Here is a 24,110-nt window from a genome sequence, read left to right as displayed (position 1 = left end):
CGTAGGTGCTCAATAAATATGAGAGGAATGAATGCATGACTGAATGACTTTATCTGCCCAGATGTTTTCTGCAAATTATTACAAATTCAAAACATTCAAAGTATAGAAACAGAGATTTTTTTTAATGTGACCTACACTTACCTATTTTTATAATTACTTCACCATTTCAGTTGATACTAATGGTATAATTCACTAAAGCTCCATGTTATGCTTGCCAGTATCTGAACTCATCTCCAACCCTGAGTTTTCAAGAATTACTGTGGCTGATGTGCTGATGGGAAGACTAATATACCCTCTGTGAGTCTAGCTTGGTTACAATCTAGTGGGTCTCAAGAAGGACATACATTTTCTTTCAAGAATCAAACCCACCCATACATGTGACTCTGTGATACACACAAAAGTTTGTGGCAATTCTCTCACACCTGGAGGGCTGGACTTGTTGCAACCGGACAAAACTCTTCAGTTCTTGGAGAATTTGATGTCATCATATGCATACCCTGGTAACCCTGAGCTAGAGGCTGTAAAATGTGAACTGTAGAGGAAAGAAAACATAAGCTTTGGCCACTCAAGATAATCTAAGTTTGCTTGTATCTTGGCTTTGCCACTTACTAGATTATTATTCAAGACATTGTTTTGTCCATTCATTCAACAAATATTTCCTGAGTGCCAACTATGTGCCAAGCACTACTCTTGTCTCTGCCCATGTAATAACAAATCAAACATATTCTCTGGCCTCAAGGAGATTACATTCTTGTGGAAGAAATAGATAGCAGTTTAAAATAATTTCATAAAATACCTATTGCCATGAAAAAAAAAATCATATGATAGACATTGGTGCATATGGTGGAGAAAAACAGTATACAGAAAATTAGGCACGCAGCATATGAGGCAATATATTGTGTCCGCATAAGAACGTATTTTCTTCAAGCCTAAGCAGTTACCAGTGGAAATAAAGTCAGAATAATGTGAAGAATGAAGTAAACAATTAAGAAGTAAACACATTTCTTTCCCCATAAAGTTGGGATTATAATCTACATTGTGGACTTTCTGCAGATTAGAAAAAATTAGAGTATTGCATGTGAGTCTTGTGGTTTGGCATATATTAGGACCTTAAAGAAGTAACATCATATTAAGATGACATTTGCGATAGCAGCTGATGATGGCATTACAACTAGTAGTCAGTATTTTAAAATAGTAGGTCTTAAAAGGGGGTATTATTACTTGGAGAAGTGGTTTGGAGCAGAAGCTTATTTGGAATCTGTTTCCAGAACCATGGTCTTCTTTTTCAGTTTCTCCACCTGTCTGGAATCTTACAAAACTTACTGGTCTCAGCCTGGAACCCACCCTCTTTATCATGTTTTCATAACCTGAGCTGACGTGATTGGCTGTAGATGTGATGATTTTGTCCTGTGAAACCCTGGATTGACCTGGCTCTGTTAAATGAGAGTTATGTTATAGAACTACCTTATTATTGAAGCCCAGATCCTTCGTACCTCCAACAATTTACTGGCCTTTTAGTGGCAAACTTTTAATACTGAGTGTCTCCTTTTTATCTGCAGTTCATTTATTTTGTTGTCTGGAACACATTTTTAAGTGCAAAGGGCAGCCTAGGGTGGTAGAGAGAGCACATGTTTGAGATTACTTGAATGCTCAATAAAATGGAACAAGATAAGAAAATTACATGAACTCTGGATGAAAAAGTGCAAGGTGAAGTGCAGCTGAGTGATTCAAAACTGCATATGCCTGCCCCACACAGTACACAATCTTAATGAAATTATATTTAAGCCAGACGTATAAAGAGCTTTAACAGAACTAGGAAAATCAAAGATGGGTCATCCTGATTAAGTGTAACATTTTTCTTTTTTAATAAGTTGTTGGTATTCAGTTTTGGAGTCTGAGCTGAATTATTCAAGACAAGAATGGCTAAGTTCAGCCAGAAGCAGTCTTCAGTTATAGAACATGTCCTTTTGTCCCCAACAGGGTGCACTCTTTGCTTATAAACCAGGGACATATTTTCAAGAATTTAATTTTAAGGAATGCCACATTAGTAGTTTACCTGCCACGCTGATATTCAGGGCTGAAGACCTAACTCTAGAGTATTCTCTTTTAACTTTTAGGTAAACTAAGCATAAAAATGTCAAGTCCCACTGAAACTCACATGAGGCAATATCTGCTTAGTTTTTGACAGGAGCAGTCAGTGATTCCCTCTCTCTTCTTTATTATTGCTTATTCCCTGCTCCAAGAACTGGGCCTGGCATCCAAAAGGTAATCAGAATATTTAGTGTATTCTTGCAGAGTAGTTAGAACATAAACAGGATGGAACTCAGTTAACGTGGTGTCATGCAAACAAAAAGAGAGAGGATTATAGTGACTATTAATGCACGACAGATTTTTTTCTGTTATTTTATCTATTCTTTTAGAAAAAAACTCTTTTGAATCAATTCATTTAGAAATTGTTCCCAATTATTGTCTGTCTTCTATGTATGCACAATGTGTATGTAATAAAATAAAATTATTCTAAAATTTGGAAGAAATTTTAAAACTGACCTAAATTACATTAAACTAAATATAACATTTTCAGGTTTGCATAGCATCTTTAAAATTCTCTTTCCCACAGATATTCATGCCTTTTCATTTTTAATTCAAATTCCCTAGTATTGTTATTCTTGCTGATAAATCACGATCAGAATTATTCTTCAAAATATCTGGGAAGTAAATAATGATGTTATTTTACAGCTGGGCCTGAGAAAGAAGAGATGCCATCTTTAGAATCAAAATTAACATTTACTATTGTGAATTTCATACTATAAAATTGAGTGTGAACAGAAAAAGTGGCAATAAAAAACTAAATGCTTTGATATATCTTATTTGGCTTAGGTAGAGAAATATATTTGCTCATAAATACTTTTCTCTGGCTGGCAACTGTAGTATGAGAGAGGCTATGGCCAACTTGAAGGTGCGTGTCACACAATGTACACTTGAGGAGGAATCTTACAGATTGTTGGATAATGTTGAATAAAGAAAGCAAGACGCAGATAAATATACACTCCATTTCTATGGAGATTTCAAAACATGCAAAATTCAATGATACTCTTTTAATGGACACGTGTGATAAATCTGTTTTAAACAGGCAAAGGAATAATAAAAAAATTAAAAAGCAAATTCAAGATAACGGCTGTTTCTTGATAGGGCAGACAAGAGGATGAGATCAGACTGAGGATTATACTGGAAGAGTATTACTTCTTAAAGTTAGATGAGTTCAGGTTCAAGATGGTGATGTACGAAGGTCCTAAATTTATCTCTTCCCAAGAACACTCCAAATTTACAGTTACATAGGGAACAACTTTCTCGGGGGGAAAAAAAACAAAACTAAAATCTGGCTGAGCAACACCTATGCACTGGGCAAAGGAGAGCAGGCCCACGGGGAAGCAGGTGGGAGAGGCGGGGCCACAGTCCTGCCTGAACCCCCACCCCTCGTGCAGCGACCCACCCACAGTCCCAAAGACGTGAGGAAACTCAAAACGCAGAGCTTCTCCCTGAGGCGCAAAGGGCTTAACAGGCGTCCAAAGCATTTAGCTTTGAAAAGCACCAGAACTTGTGCCCCAGAGACCCACACATCTGTGGCAACCTGAGGAGGCTCCGAGGGCTCCGGCGCAGGGACTCACCTGCGGGGCCCAGCGAGGAAGCGGCAGATCCAGGTGCGTGTGGAAGGGGCTCCTTTGCGCGTCTTGAAGTGTCAGCTGGAGGGCAGGCGTCTGATTTAACACCCACTCGGCGCCGCTGGGATGCTTTCAGAGCGCAGACACTGGCCGGCACCATTTTGCTGCGCTCCAGGGCGCCAGAATCCTCCCCGCGGAAGCTGTTACGCATGTGCGGTGCCTCGGTTTTACGTCTGGTGCCTGGATTTTACGTCGGGCCCCCGCTCTTTTGCGGCAGCCCTCAGGGGCCACCTCTCCATCGCCTGGCGCAGTGGCGGTCCTGCATGTCTGTATATATTGGGCGCCTGAGGGTCTGGTTTCCAATCTGCCTAAATCTAGATGCTGACCGAGAGCCTCCCCTTTGGGGCACTGGCAGGTCTTCGCAGGCGCTCCACTATTAGGAGCCACTAAAAATAAAACAGGTTGGGAGAGACGATCATGAGCTAAGACAAGGTTGAAGGATAGATTTATCTCCTACACGAGGCCACTCCTTCGAGACTGGGACAGATGGCTCTTTTATCGAATGCATAGAAACCAAGACAGAGAGTCAAGAAAAATGAAGAAACAAACATGTTTCACACGAAAGAACAAGGTAAAACCTGAGGGAAAAAAATTAATTAGTGCACTCACAAGCGTTTATGTTATTATTAGACTTACCAATAATGTGCAACTTTATATGTTTAAATTACTTTACATATCTAAGTGATATATATGTAATTTACTTTATGTATTTACTATGTGACTTTGTATAATTAAATTTGATAAGCCAATACATTAAATTAAAACATGATTTTAAAAGTATCAATGCATCTATGGACATTATAATAATTAGAAGATGATTTAATGATATACACATTTGCCTAAGAAGTTTCCAGTCCTGGGACTTAAAAAAAATAAATCTAATTTAACTTTTTCTCTATCAACATTACCAATATATCTGTGTCATGAGATTAAAGAGAACTTTAATTCCTAAATATGAGAGATTTTTGTATGTGTAATGACAAAAGACTATTTGGGGAAGCCCAATAATGTACCTCATTTAAGAAAACGTGTGCTTCATTTTTACACTTTTCTAACACTTTCATCTCCCCAAAACAATTATTTTCACAATTTTTCTATATGTGAATCTATGATCACAATTAAGAATTAATGGAAATAAAAGAAAGTAAGCCCCCTCTCTGATAACAATTTAACCTCGAGTTTTCTGATTTCAGTCACTACATCTCTAAAAAGAGGAACTTGGTCTGATAGATGTCATTAATCTCCAAAGTTTTGTGACCTAAACTGAGAAGCCTTGAGTTTAATATTTAGTCTTTCACCTTCTCTTCATTCTCATATGGTGTTCTAAGAAACATTTATCAAAATTTATTTTGCTTTCCAGAATGAAGCAAAAGGTGTGGAAAGCATATTTGTCACTGGATAGCTTCAGAGGACACAGTGTTCCCCAATCACATCTCACATCAACGCACATGTCTTCTTAAGTCCACTAGCTGGAGAAATGGAATAGAGAACAACAAGAACAAAGGTCAGGCTCACAATTCACGTCTGTGTTTGCTCTCTTCACCTTGTTAGTCTGGTATGTTCAACAGTTTCTAAGCCTTTTAGTTACTACTCAAGTGTACTTTGCTTTTTGGATAATGTGAGACAAGAAATCATTGAAGTGAGAGCAAGAAATCATTGTCAGCATCTCTAACAATGATAATTTCTTAATGTAGAATTGTATGTTCTATTTCTGTGTCTGTGTATCTGTGTGTATAAGCAGCAATGATGTGGGTGGGGAATAGAAACATTTTAATTTCACATCACATTAGCAATTTTATGTACCAACATAAATGCTATAAAGAATGCAAAATATAATGGGCCGTCTCATAAACTATTCTCCTGTGAGCTATTCTCCTGTGTTTTCTTGAGTTTCAAATCTAATACAAATTAGGATATAGTCCTTACTAAGAGCATTCTACTCTCAGGTGCTGCTTGGCATTTTAACACATGTGATCACATTTAATCTTTACAACAACTCTAACAAGTTGATATTATTACCAGAAAAAATAGATTAGGATTCTGCAGCTTAAATAACTTTCTCAAAGTCACAGCTGATAGTGACAAGCAGACTGTTGAATTCATGTCCAAGTCAAAAGTGTCTGCTTTCCCACTGATTCTGGGAGCAACCAATAACTTTAATCCTCTGAGCAAGGTCCCTTCAACATTTTTGTTCTGTAACCATGTGGCATTTGGATATTTAAAACTTTAATATAAATTCATAATTAGGAGAATAACTTCCATTGAAACTGTAGAATCATTACAGTTCATATTTCTTTGATCCTTAATGTGCACGCATTGCATTTCCAACAAGTTGTTTTTACTGATTTGAAAACATGTTACTATTCCTGTTTGTGCTGCGACATTATCCATGACAAGAAGACATTCTTGGAGCTATAGAGCTCACCTCCATCAACCTATCAGACAAGGGTGACTTAATCCAGCTTTAATAAATATAATAATCCTAGCCTTGACACTGAAACTAGTAGTGAAAGGAAGATCTAATTGTTTTTTAATACAGACATTCTGCTTCCCTGTTCTCCTCATCAGACTGTTAGCCTCTTGAGGAAAGAAACTGTCTTTTTTTTCTTTTTTGTCCCCAGTGCTTGCCACACTGCATGGCTTATATTAGATGTTTAATATTTAAATTACTCAATTAATACTGCTTGAGATGTTTCTGTGCATAAACTTGATTGAGGGAAAGTGATATTACTATATACAGTGATAAAGATTGGTGGTGTGAAATATTAGTAATATATTTAATTAATATATTAAGATTTAGTAGCAAAAGAAAGTATTGGGTGATCATTTAATTTGTCTCAGTTTATGTTTTCTCAATGTTCTGTGTAGCATTTTTCAACTGTTACTACTCTGATTTAAAGAGTAATTTTATATGTCAACTTGGATAGTCTATGGTACCCAGGGTAACGAATTTTTGGTGAAACACCAATCTAGGTGTTGTGGTGAAGATATCTGTTTAGATATGATTAACATTTAAATCAGCAGACTTTGAGTAAAGTAGATTGTTCTCCATAATGTGGGCCTCATCCAATCAGTTGAAAGTTTTTAGGAAAAAAAGATCAAGGTCCCTGAGGAATAAGAAACACTGCCTCCATGTTGCCTTTAGACTCAAGTTCCAACATCACCTCTTCCCTGGGACTCTAGCCTGCCACCCTGCCCTGCAGATTTCAGGTTTACCAGTCCCTACAATCCTGTGAAACAATTTCTTAAAAATATCTATATCTACATCTATATATTTAGACAAACATACACACACATCCTCTTTGTTCTGTTTTTTCTCTGGAGAATCCTGACTTGTGTACCTGCTATAGAGGTAATGTTTTGTCAGCCATATTCTTAGTCCTTTCTTCAAACTTCATTTAGGACAAAAGCAGTAACTCTGCAGCCCTCTCCCTTTCTTCTTTCTTAAGCCAGGCATCTTGAGAAGAAAACGTCTGTCTGATATTTTCCCAGAGTAAAACAGGTATTATGGGACATATTGGTTTCTCTAAAAAACAAACTATTAGAAAGAAGACAGGCCTAGGATTTGAAGACCAGCTCCATCTCTCCTTGGCTGCATAGCCCTGAGTCAAGTAAGCAGGGTTAGTTATTTTTGAGACAGAGTTTATAAAGCCATTAAAAAGATAATACATGAGAGGTAAGTGCCTTAATATGAGGTTAAAAATAAATGATCAATATTATTATTAGTTATTTCATCCAGTCAGTAAAATGAAACGTCAGTGAAAGATTTCCTCATACTTTACTACTGCTGCTACAGTTGTACTCCCTAAAATTCATTGCTCCTGACTTTGCTGGGTCATTTTACATGGATGTTTTTTAAACTCCCTTAGTAAAGGTAAAATAAGGTTGATGACTCAAGTTCAGGATTGTTTTCTGGAGCAGATAGTACACAGAAGAGTAAAAGATCACAAAGAAGATACCAGTGTGTAGGAATTGTTTTGGTCCCACCTATTCCATTAGCACGAGTAATTGATTACTAACTGTGTTACACAGCTATGGATATTGACCGAGGACTTTCTGCACTGTGTCACATTCTGTTGTAAATGTCTATTCTAAAGCCTTCTAGTTTAGCAGCTATCCCAGCAAGTCAGCAGTGGTTTCTGTGCAGTCACAATAGTTTTCAGCTGAATCCCTCTTTCTTGTTTATAGTTTTCAGCTGAATCCCTCTTTCTTGTTTAAATTTATCGCCGTGGGCCACGTCTCCAGTCTCTTCAGGGCAGAGTGGCTCTTAAAAAGCAAGGTTTACATCTGTCTCATCTGTCTCCACGTGCAGCTTTCACTCCTTCACCTGCTGTGATCCAAACTCTTGCAGAAAAATGCACTGGTATGATTCTTCTTCATGTGGATGTCTCAGCTCTACTGCTACTGCTATCATCCCTGCCTTATATCCTGCCTCAAATATGATGAAAGCAAACAGAAGCAAAGATGTTTACCACAAACAGAAAAGGTTTCCACCTTCATGACTGAATGGTATAACTTATGCATTAGCACAGTAAATATAACCTGTTTACTGAAATCTGAATTATGATCCTAAACTTCTGGCTTTAAAGCTGAGGCTCTTATGAGAAGTTGCTTCTCTAAACCTTGCTGGAAGCCATGGTATCACATCCATTGTTGGCTACGTATCCAGAAGATAATTAACACTTTGTTTCTTGCTAAATAGAACAGATTCTGTTTGGCCGCGGAAGTGTTTGTCTCAGGGCATTTTTCCATTCATTTTTACGAAGGGGATGAGCACACAGTGCGACAAAGTGGGATCTTCTTAGGATATTCTGAGAAAAATGCTCCTTCTTGGTAAAAATGGAAAGTCATACAAAAAGAAACCCACTTAATTCCTGCTCCCTTCCTTTCTATCTGGGGTGCTGCCCTGTGAGAATATAATGCCTGGAGGTATAGCTGAAATATTGGGACCATGAAGAAAGATACTAAAAATCTTCTTTCCACATTATGGAAAGATGTGATGTCTCTGAGTCATTCATCCTATTGCATCAATAGCATATTACTCAAATTTTGGGGTGGATGCATGTGATTGGAAGATCATGGATTATGCCAATTAGCCTTATTGCTGGAGAGGTCAGGAGAATAAATATCTAACTCTTTTTTTTTTAAAGAGGACTTTGTTCCTACGGAGGAGAATTCCTAAATGTAGCAAAGGAATTCAGATTCTGAGTTGCCAAAAGAATGGCAAATATCCACATAGCAGCAGCCAATTATCTTTTTCCCTTTATTACTGATTGTTTGCTTCAGTTACAATTTTCTGTCTTTTGTGAGAAAAATATCATATGAATATGATACAACTGACTCATTACAATTAAGAAATCTATTTAGAGAGTGATTAACTTGTCGATTAAGTGGTAGTCTTGATCCCAATCCATGAAAGACTCAAAACTCACGCTGTTTCCCTCATTGCCTTCTGTGGCCAAGGATACACATTTGAGATTTTTGGTTGTGATTACAAATAATGTTTATGTAGAGTATATAGCAAATGGGCAATGAAGCTATGTCCTGATGTGTTGACAAGTGGGCTGATTTGTTGACCTCAGCCCGAAGCTGGATGAGATAAGTGGGTATGATCACTATCCTCTGGGTGATTTCACAGCACCATTCCAGCAGAACTCAAGCCAGAATTTCACGTGAAACTGATAATAATGGTTCCATTCAAATGAATAGCCTATTATTTTAGGAGAACCTGTGTCTCTCCAGACCTGGGAGCAAAGCAGCAATGACTTTCATAAAGGATACCCCTGCAGTTAGATATGGAAATCTGTGAGGCTATTTAATGTCAGTAAGAGGTAGAGAAGGTTATGTGGCAGGCAGGAGGACCATATATGAGAGCCCATGTCTAACAGCATCCAAAGATTTCCTAAAGCAGATGAGTAATAAGAGAGGCTTTCTTATAAGTATTTCTGGTTACGACATAGTGCTGCTCTCTTCTGATGTAAAAGAAATACCCTCTCCTCTTCTCTTTAGATTTTATATGCTGAACATGCTTGGCTACACTAGTTGTTGAGCCCAGGGCAAAATGAAAATGTAAGGCTCCTTGTTCACAAAGCAGCAGAAATATGCTGTTGATGATACTAAAATATGATATGTTTTCCTTTCTTCAATGCATGCTTTCTTTGTCTACCTGTCATGGTGGTTTTTAATTACTATTTAATAATATTCTAAGTAAAGAAAAGCCAGAACTTTAAATTAGCATGAATTTTACCATTAACCCTTATATTGTGCAGTGTTAGTTTTAAATGCTTTATATTTGTTTAAATTTTTAAATGCTCTAGATACGATTTTAAATGTTTTCATGTTAAAAGAAATTAGGGGTTTTAAATAAGAATCCTTATTTTTTAAATGTTTTAAAATTTATTTTTAAAAGTGTTAAATAATACTTAACTCATGTGCAGAATCCCTGAAATCACACAATTCGTATTTCACAGTTCCTGCATGCATATGTGTTTTGGTCTTACCAGAGGGCAGAAATGCACAACATTTACTCAGCTCTTATTTCATCTCTTGATGCATGCATGTGCTACTGATACTCTCCACCTTCAGCTTACTGATGAGTAAAGGACTGAAGGAAAAATGAGCTATGTGTTGCCCTTAGTTTTCCCTTTTCATTCTTCCTGTGATTTCCAAATCACTGATTGGCTAGTACAGGGAAAAAACGAGTAAGAAAGATTACAACCAGGTTACTTAGTTATTCATGTCTCTTAGAACACGACTGCTCTCTTTCTGAATTTGAAGCAGGTCCCTCCAACCCTGGCTTGTGTAATAGACACAACATGCTGACCTTGTAATGACTTTGAGTATCACTAAACTCATGCATCTCCCATAATTCTGTGCTCACATAGCATCATGAATGATGTGCATAAAGGTGGCAGCAAGGAAGCAAAGCCAGGGGTCACACATACTGTGCAGATCTTCTTTGTCCTCATTCATGTCCCATTGTTCCATCAGACTTCAGGCAGAAAAGCACAAACTCAAAGATAAATGTATTAAGAATTTAAAGGTGGCTCATGAAGCTACCCTGATTTCTCAGTAGGAGACTCCCAAGGCAGCATTTTTTTATGTTATGTTCTTGCACTGAAATGTTAGTAATTTCTCTTCCTCTCCCTCTCCCCCCTTCATTCTCTCTTTTCTTCACTCTTTCTCACTGGTACATCACCGTACTGGTCTAAGTTCTTAGATGGATAAAGTGGGAGAAGTGAGAGCAGAAAGGACTAAAAGCTAATTAAAACATCACATACTCTTTGAGTACTCCGAAATCACACTCTTCCCTCACATCAACTCCTGTTTTGTCCAAAGCTTGTATGGAATATATAACTAAAATCATTTCTTACTTGTGAATATTTCTGTAGTGTTCCTTGGTAAGAACTCAACCAGCTAGAATTCTGTATATGCTCTGACATGCTGCAAATCTGTAAAAGACAAAGAATTCTATTCATTCAGTCTGCCTCCTTCATTCCCCGTCCCACACCCACAGCCACAATAACAATCCTGTGTGCCACATGTGTATAGTTTACATGGCTGAATGTTGTCTGTCTTTAAATCTTTAAGGCCAAATTTCACTCATCTCATAAATACTATAAAATTTCCATTCCTATAAATGAGAAGTTCTTTTGAAACATAGAAATATTCAGACTAGAAGGTAACTTTTAATTTACACATCTATTAAGAATATGAACTTTGGCATTTTGAGAAGACATGTAGATATACCAGTCTTCATATGATGTGTGCTCCCGCAAAATTCTACATAAATCAATGTTATAAATCAGATTTTAAGTGAATTTTAGAAATGTGATATTTTAATATATCTCCTAGTTAATTCACTTGTAAAAGGATAATTATTTTCTAATATATTTTCTTTGGGCATTTATAATTTCTATTTATGGATATTTTCCTATACATATATTTAGGTAAACAAACCATTTAATTTGTACCATGTGTATCTTTTACTCTACTTTGAGTATCTATAATGAAGCTATGAAGGTGCAATTTGTTGAGCTCTTAATAAGTGCCAAACAAAGCATTTTGCACAGATTATTTATTAAATACTCATAACAACTCATGTGGTGAATGTCGTTATCCCATTTTTAATATGAAAAAACCAAGGCCTATGGTTTAAGTGATTTGCCCAAAGTCAGGCAAATTTTAATGCCAAGCCTAGTCTCATGCTGTGATATATAGGTTTATTATTATAGTTCTGTAAATAGGCCTAATGCATTATGTATATTGAATGAGTTATCCTGATAGAGAACTGAGCACCATTCATAAGTATTTTCAACATCACACAGTGTTATTGTGATATCATTAAATGAGACAGAAATAAAAGGTACATTGTACAGGAAAATGCTTCTACGTACAAACTTTTATTTTCTCATGGTAGATATCACAGAGTTTTTATATGTGCAGATAAATTCTATTTCAGAGAATCATCGTGCATTTCTAAAACTGTGTATCCATTTGGAAGTGGATGTTTAAACCCACACAGAAGGCTTCAGTTTGACTGAAGGGCTTAGAGCTGCCTGATTATAAGCAGGTCCAGATGCCAACCTTTGCTCATGAATGACATTGTTTCTCAGACAGCATCATTCATTTTTTTGCTAACATTTCCTAGGCAAATATAAGCTTCTTTGTAACCTGTGTTTTTCTTTTTCCCTTTCCAATCCAACCAAATATACAGATTTTTTTTCATCCTCAGTCCTGCAATTAAAATTTCAAAAATCAATTTTGAAACCTCAAACATCACATTTATTTGCATCAAGGAGATATTCTTTTAAAATAGTACAGAAGCAGGTTTTGTATTTTATTGAAATGTTTTATTATTTTAGGTTGGAATTTATGGCTGTTTTGCTGAGATTTATATTACCATTTGTAAATACGTGAGGATTATTCTGTGCTAATTAATATTTCTTTGAGGTTGGTTGATTCTCAGAGATGAGAAACAGACACTTTTCATGTCAAACACTAGGATTTATAACTATGAGTCATGATGGCGATGGCGGTGGTATTAGTGCACATAGAGTGTGTGTGTGTGTGTGTGTGTGTTTACACTTCCCATTCTCAAGATTTCTATTATTCAGAATTGTCTCCCAGTAAATGTATAAAAATATCCAGCCAGACATTTACACAAGCCCTTGTATTACATTGTAGTTAGTTTCTAACTTTCCTGGTTTTGAATCTAAAATGCCACAAATTATAAATACAGCACTGATTTATTAACAGGTTCTACTTTCAGAGAAAAATGGACATTACTACATTTAGAATGTCGTCTAGATCTTAGAAATATTTAAATGTAAGAAAATTTTCTTTAGATAAAAGAAATTCAATGTGTGTTTATTTCCTCAATTATACAGTGAGCTCCTTCAGGTCAGGGACTGATCATTTTAATTTATTTTCATTATTTTCAGATAGTAAGAAAATAGGCAAATCATTTCTAATGGAAGAGATGTGCCCTAATGTTTTTTTTTTTTTTTAGAAAAAAAGCAAGTAGCTTTTTTTTTTATGGCTTTTAGTTTGGTTTTTAAAAGATGAATATTTTTAGTTTATGTGATTGTGATGCATGAAAATTATTGAGTGCATCTAAAGAGCTAACTATGATGTATAAAATGAGCTACAAGAATACACTGTAAAACACAGAGAATATAGCCAACGTTTTATAATAACTATAAATGGAGTATAACCTTTAAATTTTTTGAATCACTATATTGTACATTTGTAACCTATATAATATTGCATCAACTGTACTTCAATAAAAGAAAACAAAAGCTGTGCGCTGGAGACTCAGGCCCATCTCACTGTCGTATATCTGTGACTGAGCTCAGCACTGAGAGGAAAGTTGTTCTAATTGAGCACTTCAAATAACCACAGGAGCCTAGAGTGGATTCCTGCATTGGTGGCACTAGCAGGTCCCAGGACATGAGACTCAGTTCTAACCACATACATGAGACATGTCTGCAGCAGTAAGAGGATCCCGTGGGATGTCTGGGCATTAACTGTGTCAGTCAGCCTTTAGCTTTGACATCAGCCAGGATTTGTGTAGCACAATCACTTATTCTAACACAACAAACTTCATATGGCAAGAGAAGTTTTAGAATCCTGCAGAGACAAGGGGTATATTGGAGTTCTGAATTCACACTGGTTCTTTGGCATAAATAGCTCTTATTTCCGGGTATATCTAGGGAGAGATGCATTAGATGGAAGGCTTAACAATAGGGATGTGAGCATAAGTGGGCTCAAGTGTTGCACTTCAGGATGCTAAATAGAGGACACATTCACAACCTAAACCATAAATCAGGATGCTCCAGTCTTTCTATATTAATGCACTTAATTCTCACAATAATTTTAAGAGGTGTAAAGTGCTATCATTATGCCACTTTATAGATGAGAAATCTTTGAATTAGAAAAGTCAAGTAGTTTGCCCAGCATTATCTACTGAAGTGGTAGCTTTGAACCCAGGTTCATCTGACTCTAAATTCTGACTTTTTGAGCACTACATTTTACTGCTTACCGCAATCATTGTTATCCTCTCTGAGGGAGATGGAGGGGATTTTTTAATGTGATTGTTATTTCTGTTGCTTTCACCACTGTACTTTGGAAGCACTGTCTTCCAAACTTTTACCTTGACTTGCCACAAGGGGGCATCCTTAGAACTCTGAGGATGGATCTAATACACTTAACAATCAGTGGGAGGAAATCCTTGATTTCCCCCTAGACCCGTGGTTCTCAAAATATATCCACCAAACCAGCAGCAATAACATGGGAACTTGTCTAAAATGAAAATTACTGGATTGCTCACCAATCTACTGTATCAAATTTCCAGGGATGGAGTCCCATAATCTGTGAACATATAAATAAGCCAAGTGATTCTGATGCATGGCAAAATTTTAGAACCAGTGCACTCTTTGTTTTCTTATAGTAAGTATGTATTTTTATTCATGAATGTTAGATAACTTTTCTTTTATTTCCCAACACTATGAGAACCACTACTTCAGAATAGATTCTTATTTTCAAACTGAGGTTTATGACCTATCAGTGAATCACATAATCAATTTTGTGGACCTGTAGGGAGACTATATAAAAGATTATCAAAGTGTGTTACACTTTGTAAGAGAAAAGATCTTTTGTGAAATTCTGTTTTTGCGTGTGTCATGATGTAAAATGTATGTCTTCCTGTGGGCCATGGTCAGAAATTCACTGAATGGTTTGAAAGCGAAATGAGATATACTCTTAATCATGTATCACCATGGCATTGCTTGAGCGGAGAAGGATGGGCTGAGGTAGGAGGAGTGCTCATCTTAGAATTGTAAAGTACAGAGAAGGAACTTTGCCTTGGGATCCAGGACTGTAGTGAGGAGCACACTGCTTGACAAAACAAAGCAAAACAAATAAACGTACAAACAAACAGAAATCCCTGAGAATTCTGAAGCCTAGAGAAAAATGCACTGTGCAGTCTAGTGGGAGATCACTAATTCACTTTGAACTTAAGGGAAATATTATTCCCAAACTATTATAATCCAGGATTACTAAATGTACCCCTGATGAAAACTCTGCCTGCCTAAATATCTTCCTGCTGGAAAAATGTTTCCTGCATCAGGACTTCAGATATCCCCATCATTAAGAAGGAATAGTTTTCATTACATGTAGCAACAAGTAGAATCCTGGCTCTTTGTCTGTCTAAGCTGCGTTTAGTTTGGGGAAGTCAGCTACCAGAAGATAATTGCATCTAGAGAGTAAGAAAATTACAATCTGTGGAGAGCAGAAGCACATTCACATTTTATTTCACAGAGATCAGAAGTGATTCTGCTTTTGAAACTAGTTTTTCTTTTCCTCAGCTTTGGTCCCTGATCATTAGGCTGTAAGATCTTTGAGCTAAGTGCAACAAGACAAGCTACCGGGCACAAGTTTAGACTTGCTTTTCATGAAAAGGCTAATAGAATCAGGAGAAACATGTTTTGATACAGACATAATTTTAATAAAAAGCACAGAAAAAAGTCAAAGCCCATAAAAACATCATGGAAACCAAATTTCAGTGATCTAGTATTTAGCAACCCTCTATCAGGGTGGAAACAAAAATCGGATCCTGACGTATGTTCTGAGATCGATATGCACAGATGATGTTGTCATCCAACAAACAAACAAGGTCCACATCAAAGCCCTCCCCAGAAATGCTTTGTTTCTGGTATGAGAAGTCTGTAACAGTCAGGTAAGTATTATACTACTGAATACTGACTCCAATATTTGCTAGTGGTGTAACTTCAGGGAAAAATTAATTCCTTTGTCCTTTTGGCCCTCAATTTCTATTTCAGCAAAATACAAATGAGCAGGAGCTGAGAATGATAATTGATGAATGTAAAAACTTGTATAGAGAGTAAATGAAATGTATGGAAAGCACTTAGGACCATGTCTGAAATATAGTAAGCCCTGCATAAAAGATGCCTCGGATTATTATTTCAATCAGTAGTCATTTCAGTGAGAACTTAACCACAGCCCCAAACTCCACTGTCTCTGAGCTATTTCATTTATTTTCTTTTAATGTCTACTATGTACCAACCCTAGGTACTGGGATACTTGGATGAATGAAACATGCTTTCTAATTTTCAGAAGTCCACTTTCTACCAAAAGACAAAGACATGCAAATTAATAGCTATAAGCAATATGATGGAAACTCTCATATGCCATGTAAAAATGTTATGGAAACATAGATGGAAAGCTCAAAGTAAAGCCCCAGAAAGGAGCATCTCAATTCAGGTCCAGGTGCACACATGGGATAGAAGACACATTATTGAAGCCCTGAACAAACACCGTGGAACAACAGAACATAAGGTCCAACCCAGGGTTTCTGAGAAAGACAGAAGCGGTTTAAAGACCTCAATTCAGTGTTTACAGCAGCAGTTATAAAGACATGGGACATGGGGCCCTAGGAGTCCCTGAAAATATTTTAAGTTGTCTGTTGGTAAAAACCATTTTCTTAATAATACTAAGATATTATTTGTCTTTCTCTCTGTGCTGATATTTGCTGATGATGCAAAAGCAATAATGGATAAATGGTTTTATAGCCTTAATCAAGATAGTGGCACCAGATTCTAGTAATAGCTGTGATATTCTTCACTTACATTGCTCTGAAGAAGCAGCAGAATGATTAATTGCATTAAATCTTAGCTCCTTTTAATATTTTGGGCAATTAGACAGAAAGTAGGAATAAACACTTCTACTACAAACAAGATTATGATGGTTGTCTCTAGGGAAAAACACACTCTTGCTTGTTTGAGTTACAAGCTGAATCAACCACTTTTTTTAAAAAAATACTATTGGCATTTGGAAAGAACTAATAACAGATAATTGTGGTTATTTAGATTTTGATGTTCAGACTTTTTTTTTCAAATCAGTATGAAGTGAATCTATCACTTCTAACTTGGGTAGAGCAAATTCCTAAAGGAATATAAGCTAGTGTTGTAAAGGAAGTTTGAGGTCAAATTGCAAAAAGCCTTGCTTGCTATATTAAGGAGATTAAGAAGTATTCAGTAGGCAAATGTGAAAAAAAATACTAAAACTTTTAAGCAGGGAAGATCAAACTGACATTTTAGAATAGCAATAGTTGCTGAATGGATTGGTGTAGACATACTGGAGATTGGGTCATGAACTAGGAAGCTACTAGTGTTCCCCAGGTGCAGGAGGGTAAGGGTCTGGTGGGGACATGTGGCAAGCATACAGTCAGGCTAAGACACAATCTGACCTGACAGTACCAGTTTTGTCACTAGGGGATGTTCATAGTTTGTGTTTGACTTTAGTTTCTAAATTAAGAACTATTCTCAATTCTTATAGATTAATAGAGCAAAGATAACTGAGACTTACGTTTCACACATTATAGAACTGATTTCATCCACCATTATCTTTCATGTTCTGTTGTATTTGAACCATTTGTATTTCTTTTTTATTCTCCTTGGACCTACTAATTCTGTGATGTGTTAGAACAAGTAGGTGCACATGACATAAAGGGGCATCTATGTGCCAGATAAACAGACACAAAAGATGCTCAAAATCAGAATTAGGTCTGTAGCAGAAAACAGATAATACACTAAAATTAATATAATTCGAGACTTGTTATTTACACAAGAATTGTAACAAAAGTTTGGAGGCAGGGTAGGAAAATATACGTAATAAGTCACTGACCCTGAGGTTGTAACAGTAGACATGTTCACACATCTAACTCTAAAATGAGAGATGAAGGAGGGGTTATAAGACCCAGGAAGGAGAAAATCATATGGAGAAGATTAGTGACTTTTGGAAGAAGGGCAGTTTATTTGACAGAGAGTTAAGAGAAGAAATATATAACCTTTGTTCCTAAAACCCTCTACTTCTTCCTGTTTACATTTCCTTGATAGATCAGGCCTTCTGTGGTCAAATGATTCCTTCCCTGTCTCTGATCAGATGTGGTGCTGTTGGTTTTAACAAGGAGTGTCATATTCTCCTGGGACTGAGGTCAGGAGAGATGTCCATACTGTCTGAGAGCTGGGAGTCTGGGCTGGGAAACTGAGATGAAAGTCCTTTACGCCTGGATACCATCTCCTCCCTAGAGCTTTCTAAGACATGGTTTCAGGGATGCTGATACCCTATGCTACAGCCATCTCAAACAAGCTGCCAAGTTGTCGCTGGTGCTCAAATACAGGTGCAGTACCAGATATTTCACTTTTTTCATAATTCACTTGACAAGGTCAAAAACTTCAGTGATAGTGAAATGGAATTGATTGTTAATGGTATGAACAAATACTGCTTAATCTCTCTCCTGGCTCCCATGAGCAGCTTAGCAACTTTATATCCTCTCTGCTGAATGTGTTCTGTGGCTTCTTAGGCCATTTCCTTCAATTCCACGTCTGTGATGCCTTCCTACAAGCCCTGCTGTGGACCTGAATAATCTGTTCTTTCTGAGTTGGTGATGGCTTGGGTGCCTCTGTGTTTCTACCTGGGTAGCTCACAGAGAGGATCTAGAAGGATCTGATCTAATGTTTCCCAGATTTCAACCCTTCTATGCTGTCTTTATAGTTTTCACTTTATCAAACTGTCATCAGAATTATTATTTACTTAGTATTTGTCTTTAAATTGATGATACTGTATAGCTTAGGCCTAAGCATTTATATCCATTAAAATCATTCTTTTGATGTGTAAGCTGTTTTTTTCCTAAAAGATACTAAAAATATGTTACTATTAAAAATATCCATCTAGGTACCATTTAAAACCATCTTTTACTCCAAGTTATACTTAAATCACAACTTACGTCTTCAGTCTATGTCCTCGTGTATCAACTGTCTGCCTTGGCTAACAGCTTTAAGGTAAGCTGTTGCTACAGTAAAGGAAGGAGGACACTTCCCTGTGACACCACCTTAATGATATAAAGAGGTGGAAATTAGTTGTCAGAATCACCTGGCCTCCTTTTTTAATAAAAGATCATTATCATTTACTACTCACAAATTAGTATTTTGTACTGGCATCATGAATCAGTTTTTTGTTTGTTTGTTTTCTTTTTTTTATTTTTTCCCTGAAAGTAGTGTGAAAGTAAACTGCCTTCTTGGTTTCAATTGTGATCATTTGCTTTGGAGTTAGGGCAAACAGAACAGAAGAGAGAACTTTTCTTGTAGAAATAAACGGATATTTTAATTAATCAATTTGTAAATAGTGTGCAGTTCTACAATGTAAAAGTTATTCCATCTCTCTCAGCTCATCAGTGAAGTCTTTATTCACTTCAAGTGCTGTGTGTCTGTGCTTCTGTGTGAGAGGTGTATGTGTCAATGTGTGTCTGGATTGACATCTGCATCAGAAAGACATAAACTCTGGATTTGATACTCCTCCCCCTTCACAGCTCTCTTTTTCATCTATTACAGAGGCTGGAAAAGACTGTACTGATCCTCCAACCCCATCTAGAGATGATAATGCACTTATCTCTAAACAAGGAGATGTAATTGAAAGTTGCTGTGTGGGGCTTACAAGAATGCTGTTTTAAAAGGATTAAATGAGCTCTATTATCTTTTGCAGTCTTCTTTCTCCTGTCTGGGTAATCTGTGTCTCTGGAAGTAGAGCAGCCATTTTGTGATCATAAAGTAAAAATCTTGAGAACAAATACCTGCATGAGAAAGCAAAAGCCAGATTTACTTTCTTGGGTTTCCTGTGCTTCTTTACCAGACAGGAATCACTAACCTTGGGTTTATGAGGTGATTACATTAAACTTTTTTTTTCTTATGTTAATACATAATTTGTTAGTTTTATGTTATTTGCATGGGGACAAATTCTCAGTTGATACAGAGAATAAGACAATCTTTAATTTAATTGAAAAGCAGCTAAATGTTCAGACCAGTTGTAGATAATTCAGAAAATTTAAGCTCAGGAAAATTTACAAAAATTCTTCAGAGGTCACTGGACTTCACATGAATCAAGAAGTGGAAGATAATGTAATCATAACAATGCCTTAAGGTATAGAATAAGTCCACATCTTTTTTGGACTGGGCACATATTCTGTCTGTTCCATATTCATTGTATAAAATATATAAATATAAACATTTATGTGACTGGAATATAGTAAAGGAACAGAAAAGGAAGGAACGTAGTTAACATTTTTCTATGTGCCAGAAATTGTAAGACATTTCACAAGCACCTCATCATTTAATCTTCACAAGAACTTTATAACCTATGAGTAATTATCTCATATTTTGGAGGAGAAAACTGACATTTCTAGAGGTTAAGAAATGTTACCATGGTTTCCAAATCAGCAAGTAAAGCCATTCAAATTTCCCTAGTCAGACTTCTTCCCCTAACACTTAACTGAAAGTACAGTTGTCAAGGCCCCAAATAACCTATACATTGCTGAAATCAAGTCATTTCTCAGTCTTCCTGTTGCTTTCTCATCAACATTTGCTACATTTTCTCACTTGTCCCTAAGTTCTGTCTTCCACCAGCCTTCTCATCATATTCGCCTGTTTCATTTCTCCTACTTTTTTTGTTGCTACCTTCCTAGTCATCATAGTTTCCTATAGTATTTCTTTGTTAGTTTTACCATCTCCAGAAGTTGGAATGACCCAGAGCTCAGGTTTTAGACTTTTTTTGTATCTTTCTCACCCTATGTGATCTTCCTCCTTGGCCTGACTTTAAATTATTTTATTCACAAATATATCTCTCAAACCCAGTCTACACCCCTGAAATTAGACCGGAGTAGCCAGTGGGCTATTTGACAAACTCACTTTGGTGTCTAATAGGAACTTCTTCCTCCTACACTTCCCATATTCTCTCCATCCCAATAAATGGCAGCAACTTCCTTTGAGTATCTCATGCCAGAAGGCTGGGCTTCATTCTTGACCTCAATCTTTCTCCTGTATCTAACACTTAATCTATATTTAAATCATTACCATTCTCCTTTAAAATACTATATTTATAGTTCAATCATTTTGTACCACCTCTTCTACCTGAGTCCAAGTCGCCATGACTTCTTGAGTTAAATACCACAATGACCTCCCACATTATCTCCACACTTGTATCTTTACTCCCTATATTATTTTCCTTTGACTACTTTAACAAATCACTACACATGTGGTGTTTTAAACCAATGCAAACTTTATTATCTTATATTTTTGGAAGACATGTAGAAATGGGTCTCACTGGGCTAAAATCATGGTGTCAGCAAGGACACACAATCCCTCCTGAAACTCAGGTGCAAATCTTTTCCCTTGCTTTTTCCAACTTCTAGGAAAATGCCTTTTTTCTGCATTTTTTTGGTTGTGACTCCCTTCTCCATCTTTAAAGCCATCAGCATAGCATCTTCAGATCTCTCTCTGATTCTGATCCCCCACCTTGTTCTTTCACTTTTAAGGACATTTGTGATCACATTGGATCCACCTGGATAATCCAGGCTAATCTCCCCACCTTAAGATCCTTAATATAATCACATCTTTAAAATTCCTTTTTGCAATATGAAGTGACATGGTGGGGAGTAGGGTGTGTTTTTCTGCCTACCACAGTCCCCTGCAGTGTTTTCTTCACACAGCAGTAAGCCTGATGCTCTGTCTCTGCACTGCCTCTTTACTCTTATATTCTTTGAATGTGACAAACTTCGAACTTGGCATTAGCTGTTTCCTTTCCTTGGTACTCTTCTGTCCAAGATATTTCTGTGACTTTTTTCTCCCTCAGCTTCTTCAAAACCTTTATTGTATTGCCATCTTAGTAAGAACTTTCCCCTCAACCTTACCCCCAACTCCCTGTTGCATTTCTCTGTCTTGTTTTTCTCCAGGGTACTTATCACATTAGCATTCCATATATTTTACTTATTTATTTTTAATCTGTTTATACCAACTCACATGTAAGTACCATGAGGATACAATTTTTTTGTTCACTGTTCAATCCTCTGACACTGATGAGTGGCTGGAACATAGTAGGTACTCAATGAGCTCAAACTATTTGTGGATTTAATAAGTAAACCAGTCTTTAAATCCAAATCTGAATGACTTTTAAATTTATACTCTTTCCTTTCTACATGAATTTCTCAAAGTGAAGTTCATAATCTGCCTGCATCAGAATTGTCCGAGGCTATTTGAAATGGAGATTCTTGCGCCCTACACAATATATAATAAATTTGAAATTTCTTGGGATGGAATTTAGGAATCCACAGTCTAATAAGAATTCCAGGTGATCCCTATGCATTCAAAAGTAATACAAACCATATTATAGGAAACACATGTTTGTAGTATTTTATTGAGTATTTAGGGCCATATCAAATATGTTTTTCTTGAAGGGAGTAATATGTAAAACTATTTATTCCCTCACTAATAGTCCAATTTAAATATCATTAGGAGTTGGTGATAGAAACATTGTTCAGTTATATAGAATATATATATATATATATATATATATATATATATATATATATACACACACACATATAAACACACACACACATATATATATATATATTGCTCTTCCTCCTTATGGTAGAAGAGATTTTCATAGAGACCTGAAATCAAGAATAGGCATTGGCAAACATTTTATTATGAAGTACCAGATAGTAAATATTTTACTCTTTGAAGGCTACATGCTGTCTTGTTTCATATTTTACTTTGATTTTATTTGTTTACAATCTTTTAGAGTGTAAAAAAATTATTCTTATCACATAGGCCATTAAAAAAGCAGACCAGGCCATGGGCTGAATTTAATCCAGGGGCTATAGTTTCTGACCTCTGTCACAGAACATCAAACATCATTTTTTAGTGACCGTGGACATATGATCTATGTAGATATTTTTCTTTTATCTGTTCTTTTATACTCAGTGTCTGATTTTTCCATTGTTGCAATATGAAACAGATGTTTCATGGGACAATGCGTCAAAGGTTCTGGGGAATTATCTATATGAATTTTTCTCTTTGTTTATTTGTTGGAGATTTGACATAGAATCCTCAAGAGCTAATGAAATTTAAAGTGGTCTAATAAGATGTCTGATCCCTTGCTTTGACAGTCAGTCACACTCAGGGAAGGGTGATGTCAAATTTGTGCTTGCTCCAACTCCCCTCCTTGTGTTTGCTTTCTTCCTTTCTTCCCTTCTTCCTTTCCTTCTTCCTTTCTTCCTTTCTCTCTCCCTTTCTTTCTTTCTTTCTTTCTTTCCCACTTTGAGCACTCATCTTCCATATACTCCAAAGTTTAATATCACTAAGTTGATGTCTCAATGATTATTTGGTGTTTTACTTATTGTCCCACTTTATTTGCCAGTTTCAAGCATAACGAGTCTATATTAAAAGCAAAAAGTTAGGCTATGTGTGTTTGTATGTGTGGTATACGAACAAGATTGGGAAAGAGAGAGAAATAGAGAAAGAGATCCCAAAGGACTTTTTATTCTTGTAGGAGAAATTGTACTGCCACACCCATATACCCTGTTCTGAAATTGCTAATATATTTCTTACTGGCCAGCATACACATTCCCCAGCTGCTGGCAGCTTCTAAAAGCCTACAGTTGCTTGGATTCTCCAGAAAATTGCCCTCCACTGACTAGAGCTCTTTCTAACCTGGAAGTTACACTGACTCCCTTTCCTGGATAAGTCAGAGCCAATGATTGATGCTACAGGGGGAAATAAAGGAGAATCCCGTGTCTCTAAAGAGGGCAACACTGCTGATCATTTTGTTCCCAGATATCTCCCTCTGTATTAGGCCGAAGCCAAGCATAACCTGAGACTGTTGTTTCTAAGCTTTTTCTCCTTTTTTTGTCCTGTTTTGTTCTTTTACTTACAGGTTTTAAAAAACAATCATGGAGAGCATTCAATCAATAAATAAGTTTGAAAAGAAATCCTATTTTCACCTCTGTTTCTAGGAAGTCTAATTGAAGAGTTGCTG

General features: G+C 36.5%; 1 protein-coding gene and 1 long non-coding RNA gene across 4 annotated transcripts in view; one reads left to right on the top strand and one right to left on the bottom strand.

Annotated features, from left to right (window-relative positions):
• Positions 1-3,819, bottom strand: part of LUZP2 (leucine zipper protein 2) — a 423,019-nt gene extending 419,200 nt beyond the window's left edge. For all 3 annotated transcript variants that reach the window (XM_072969688.1, XM_072969689.1, XM_015252087.3), the window contains exon 1: positions 3,666-3,819. The gene's annotated coding sequence lies outside the window, so the exon portion shown is untranslated. The remainder of the gene's footprint in view (positions 1-3,665) is intronic.
• A 158-nt stretch (positions 3,820-3,977) lies between these two features.
• The window catches only part of LOC140698746 (uncharacterized), a 300,352-nt gene continuing 280,219 nt past the window's right edge, over positions 3,978-24,110 (top strand). Inside the window, exons 1-2 of the long non-coding RNA XR_012076631.1 lie at positions 3,978-4,290; positions 5,080-5,223. This is a non-coding gene — a long non-coding RNA (uncharacterized lncRNA). The remainder of the gene's footprint in view (positions 4,291-5,079; positions 5,224-24,110) is intronic.

This window comes from Vicugna pacos, chromosome 10 (assembly GCF_048564905.1).
Source record: "Vicugna pacos chromosome 10, VicPac4, whole genome shotgun sequence".
Classification (NCBI taxonomy): domain Eukaryota; kingdom Metazoa; phylum Chordata; class Mammalia; order Artiodactyla; family Camelidae; genus Vicugna; species Vicugna pacos.
Note: the sequence above shows the minus strand (reverse complement) of the source record. Positions and strands in the feature narration are given on the sequence as shown.